Here is a 6000-nt window from a genome sequence, read left to right on the forward strand (position 1 = left end):
ATGACTTTTATTAAACTCAAGCAATAATGGCTGCAATCAAATAAAAAGTTTGAAATCTTTGGTTCAAGGCAAGGAAAAAACTGGAAGGTGCTGTAGTACTCAGTGGACACCGAGCAGCTGCATTCTGTGGATGGTAGAGGTTATAGGGCATGCAGAAATCAACTTAATGCCTGAGAAAACAAATTTAGCAAAGATTGGGAAGGATACTTAAAGGCAATGAAATGGAGGAAAGTAAAACCCTTTTTGATAATGCTATGATGGTGCTGGGGATAAATGGACTTTTGAAGCTTCCTACACAATCTCCCATAGCATGCCATATTACACCGGAAGGACAGTCAGATAAGAACCCCTATGGCAATTAGAGAATCTGCAGTTCCACGCAACGTGGATTTCCTATTTAAACTGGCATGTCAATCAGTATGCAGCAGAAAGATATATTTAAGCACTAGGTAATGCACTTTATATAATTAGAGATTTTACTGGGAGTGCACCATAACTATGCTAGTATTCAGTACAGAACATAATACAATCTACCTTATGGTTTTCCATAATGATTGCAATGCTGCCCACAGTGACTCAAGAGCATGTGTACCAGCCTCAGGGCAGACTGTTAAGAACCAGGGCACAAAACCCAAATTGGTTGGGAGTTCTATACTTAGATTTCACCAACCAATTATCAAGTATAAACTCCTCAGGCACTATAACTGCCTTAATGTGGAGTTGCACACAGTCCCCTTGGGTACTCCAATCTATCTCGCCACCCAGGTGAGCATACCTTTGTGACAGATGGTCCCCGACACCAAGGATCATAGGAATATTCAGGTTACTCCCAGTCTAGAAGGACCAGTCACTTACCCCAGGACAATTGCACCTTAGATCTCACACAAAAGACAATGCTTGTATCCAATCCTTCAATGAATTATATAAAAATTTATTAAACAGGAAAAGAAATTAGAGAGTTATTTACAAGATTAAAGCAGGGAAACATATACACAAATAAGTTGCAATCTTAAGTTTCAAAAGGTAATAGACGCTTCTAGAATCAGCAAGCTCTGTATGTCCTTTAGGTTAAGCAGCTTAAGCAGTTGGGTAGCTCTTGCTTATATGTAGAAACACTTTGCATCCCAGAATCAAAGCAGCATAGAGATACCTATTTCCTTTTATTTGGGTTCTTTATCCTCCTCCTGCCATGTGCTCTGAGCTGCAAACTCAGCTGATGGGAGGAGTCCTTTTGCATGACTCATCTTCACAGGAAGAAGAGCAGGACAACAAAAGTCTCTTTTACTCTTGTTGACAATATGTGGGAAAATTCCAGTTGCAACATCCCACAATATTCCACCTGGTATTAATGGACCTTTCCTTTTGCAAAGGGCATAATACCTTTTGTTGAAGATCAGCCCTTCACACTAATTAATGTCTCTTTCCTGTCTGGTGATTTGCCTTATAAAATGGGATACAGATGTTGTGAGATTAATGCATGCAGCAACTCACAAGCATTCAATAAAGTCTAAATTCTAAACACATTGTAATAATTCTAATATCTATTTTAACACACAGGTGAGTCAGACTGATTCCAGCTATGTATTTGTCAGTGTTCATTTAAGACATGGGGACCTTGGCATGAGCTGGCACCTGCTCTGCCAGCATTACCATAGAATATCAGGGCTAGCAAAGACCTGAGGAGGTAATCTAGTCCAACCCCTGCTCAAAGCAAGACCAATCCCCCAGTAGCCCCCCTCAAGACTTAAACTTACAACCCTGGGTTTAGCAGGCCAATACTCAAACCACTGAGCTATCCTGACTATGGCCCAAATATTCACAACAGCTAATTTCACTTGCCTCAGTTTTTGTCTGTCCTTGATAAAGCTAGATTTCCAAAGGTGCTGAGCACCCAGAGCTAGCATTGGCTTCCACTGGAGTTGTGGTACTCAGCACCTCTGGGGGAAAATCAGAGCCCTAGGTTGTCTCAAGTTAGGCACCTAACATTATTTCCCCCTTTTGACAACTATGGCTTACGATGAGACTAGCTTGTCTGGAAAGTGATGGATTATGGAACTTTCCCTGCTTTGTGTTCAAGGGGGGAAGGACATAATTCCAGTTCTGGCAGCTCTGCTATGTACACTCTTGTTGCTCATCATTTTTCTACACTTACACTAGTTTGTGGGTGTATATAAATCATTTTCACCTGAATTTTCCCTGCAATTCTCCTTCAAAGATGCACGGCATGACTTCTAACTCTTAGACAAAGGCTGACAGTAAATACAAGCCTGTATCATGCCTTGCTTTCCTTTGTCAGATTGAGAGTTTACTGTAGAGCCCTCACAATCTGTATTTCTCCTACAGATGCTCTGAAGGAGGAGGAAGAGGAGGACCAGGCAGATTGTGTTGTACGTAAACCACAGAAGGAACAAGCTTTGGTGAATTCTCACCCAAAGAGGACCTCTATTTTTGCCTAGTTGTTCTTTTGTTTTTTCCATCTAAGCATTTTATCACTGAGTTTGTTAGAGGAGTTTGTTTGATTATCTAAATACTATCATGGGGCATTCAAATTAAAATCTGTGATTAATTCTGTTCATTATGGAAAACAGTATGACATTTATTTTTGGTCTCGGTGCTTTTAACTATGTTTGTCCCTATTCATTAATAAACTGAGCTAATACACAGTTGAAAGAAATTAGAGCTAATCTGGATTTAATATTATTTTTAATGGCAGGTAAGCATTGCATCATTTTTTAAAATCAATTCAATGCTTGTGAATTCAAAGGCTTGAGAGCCCTGAAAAGTGAATCCCCTTTGCATCAACAGACCAGCTGTTACATAGGCAATTGCTTCATAAACCAACCTGAAGGTACCATCTCTAGGAGAGGAACAAGGTATTTTACTCTCCAAAGCCACTCATACCATGGGCTCTCTTCTGAAACTGCCGGCAAGGCAGTCAGTGCTAAGTATAGTGAAGGGTTTTTGAGATGCGGCTGCTTGTCCACTAGGAGCTACCAGAGATACCAGTATATTTCATACAGTCATTAGATGTTACAAACCCTTGGTCACTTGGGCCAGATTTAAATTGATAACCTAGTAGTGAAAGGCTGCCTGCCTCCGTTTCCTAAAAGATCCAGTCGCCCCAAAAGAGCAAACATAAGAACTTCATGGCCTAGACAGTGGAATTATCATGAACCCTAAAGAAGAGGCAGCTTGTAGCTGCCCTCCTCCAAACCAGGGACTCAGACAGACACAATTCAGTCTTTGCTTCCACCTGGCTCTGGGTGGGACAAGTAAGCTGTGTCAGCCCAGTACCTGGCACAGCGTACTTCCTCCTCTTTACTGGTTCAGGTGTGCTGGCTAGTGCTTGGGACAGGGGACCTGAGCCACAGTTCCACCCACTCTCCAGCCCTAGTCAGTTGGTCCTACAGTGGCATGCTAGACCAGGAACAGCAGTAGCCCAGAAAAGTGAGTAAGATTTACACCAGCTGAGGATCTGGCCCATTCTTAAGATGAGTAAACTGGAATAAAGAAGTTTAAATGACTTGCTTGAAGTTAAACAGTAAGTGAATGGCAGTTCTGGAAAGAAAACAAGAGTCCCACTGCCCAACTCTATCTATCTCCTGGAGCACATTCCTTTCAGGTATGTAATGAAGTTAGTGAGAGACAGGAGTCACATGTACAGTGGAAGGCTATGGCTGCAGCAACATGAGAGCAGGCTAAACTCCAGCTTTAAGTTTCTTTCAGCTTCTGAAAAGTAATGTCCCACTTCAAGAACAAAGAAAGAGAATCATTTATCATCATCATCCCTGAGATGTGGCTTTATGCACAGGGATGCCTCGCTGCCACTGAGACTGGAGAGCCTGACAAGAAATAGATAATTGCTTCTGACAAGATCCTGAACAACTGAAGAGGGAGGACTTGAAGAAGACTCTTTTAAAATGTAATAGACACTGTATGATGTATTCCAGATGACTAATATAATGAGTGTCAAAAAAAAGCTCTCTTTTATTGCAGTTTACATATGAGTTAGAGAAACAGCTTCCAGGAATTCAGCTTCTTCACTAAACACATTGTGCAGTTGATGCTACCACCCATCTTTACAAATACATTCAATACACAAGCCATACAAAAAATTTCCATTTGACCTCATTCCCAATTCAACTCTCTTTTTAAATTAACTACATAAGCACAGAGTATTGGATTGTTCAGGGAATGACTATGCAACCTTGCAATTATAGGTCATCTGTTTGACAGTGAGACGGTTAGTAGTGAGACAAGTTGGATAAAATAATACCTTTTATTGGACCAACTTCTTTTGCTGAGAGAGACAAGCTTTCAAGCCACACAGAGCTCCTCGTCAGGTCTGGGAAAAGTACTCTCAGCATCACAGCTAAATGCGAGGTGGAACAGATTGTTCAGCATAAGTAGTTAGCACATATTGTAAGGGACCATTCAAGGTAGAGTGGTCTGATACCACCTCTGCAGTCATAGGAAGAAAGAGAGGGTTACTGTGTTACAGATTGTTGTAATAAGCCATAAATCCAGTGTCTCTGTTCAGTCCATGATTTTCAGTGTCTAGCAGAGTAATGAATATAAGCTCCCAGGCTTGTCTTTTGAAAGTGTTGTGCAGGTTTCCTTTGAGTATTAGGACTGATAGGTCAGATATTGAGTAACGGCTTTGTGAAAAGTGTTCACCCAGAGGTAATAGAATGTTTTTGTCTTTTACCATTTTCCTGTATGAATTCATTCAAGAATGTTGTGATTGACTGGTTTCATCCACATAGTTGTTACTGGGGCATTTAGTCCCCTGGATGAGATACACCACATGTTGTGATAGGTGTTCCATAGATGTTGAAAGGGTGTATTGTGGGGGGTGTTAATCATTGCAGCAGTGGAGATATGTCTGCAGGCTTTGCATCAGTTGTTCTGGCAGGGTCTGGTGCCATTTTGAGTTGGTGTGTCCTGGTCTGTGAGGACCTTGCTTCTGATGATGAGAGGTTGCTTGAAGGCCAGAAGTGAGGGTTCAAGAAAAATTTCTTTCAGGATGGGGTCCTCACTGAGTATGGGTTGTAGTTGTTTGATGATATCCCATATGGGTTCCAGTGTGGGGTGGTAGGTGACCCTGTCAGAGGGGGTTTTATTTCTGTATTGAACCAGGTTCTCTTGGGGTATTTGGGTGGCCCATTACATGATGCAATCTACTTCCTTGGTAGAGTATCCTTTTTTGGTGAAAGTGGTGTTAAGTGTGTTCAAGTGCATATCATAGACTTTCTCCTTGAAGCACATTCTTGGGCATCTGAGTGCCTGGCTGCAGATAACAGATTTCTTGGTGTGTTTGGGGTGGTTACTGGATCGATGAAGTTAAATCTGGTGATCTGTGGGTTTCCTGTATGGGGGTCCATTACTGAAGCTGATTGTGGTGTCCAAGAAGTTGATGCTTGTGTGGCAGTGTTCCAGGGAGTTTTTAATGGATGAGTGGTGGTTGTTGAAGTTGTGATGGTAATCTATGAGGGACTTTAAGCCATCTGTCCAGAGGATGAAAATATCATTGATGTATCTCAGGTATGTCATTGGTTTTATGGTGCATTTGTCCAGAAATTCTTCTTCAAAGTGAATCATGAAGAGGTTGGCATACTGGGAGCCATCCTAGTACCCATGGCTGTTCTCATAGTTCGGACAAAGTGTTTGTTGTTCAATGTAAGATTGTTACGGGTGATGATGAAATGGATGAGTCTGACGATGTGTTTGATCCACCTTGTATTTTGCTGTGATGCTGGGAATATCTTTTCTAGACTCCAAGTCTGTGTGGCTCAAAAGCTTGTCTCTCTCACCAACAGATGTTGGTCCAATAAAAGAAATTACCTCATCCAGCTTGGCTCTCTAATATCCTTGGACTGATATTGCTAGAACTACACAGCATACAGATGTTAGTAGTGGCCAAAATCTGCTGGCCTAAGTGAAATGAGTTGCTGGTATTAAACTAATTTCTAGCAGACAACTATAATATCAAATAATCAT

The 6000-nt window shown here is 41.5% G+C and overlaps 1 long non-coding RNA gene across 1 annotated transcript in view; it reads left to right on the forward strand.

Annotated features, from left to right (window-relative positions):
- The window catches only part of LOC123362691, a 196139-nt gene extending 193554 nt beyond the window's left edge, over positions 1–2585 (forward strand). The window contains exon 2 of the long non-coding RNA XR_006576520.1: positions 2344–2585. This is a non-coding gene — a long non-coding RNA (uncharacterized LOC123362691). The remainder of the gene's footprint in view (positions 1–2343) is intronic.
- The last annotated feature ends 3415 nt before the right edge of the window (positions 2586–6000 follow it).

This window comes from Mauremys mutica, chromosome 2 (assembly GCF_020497125.1).
Source record: "Mauremys mutica isolate MM-2020 ecotype Southern chromosome 2, ASM2049712v1, whole genome shotgun sequence".
NCBI lineage: Eukaryota > Metazoa > Chordata > Testudines > Geoemydidae > Mauremys > Mauremys mutica.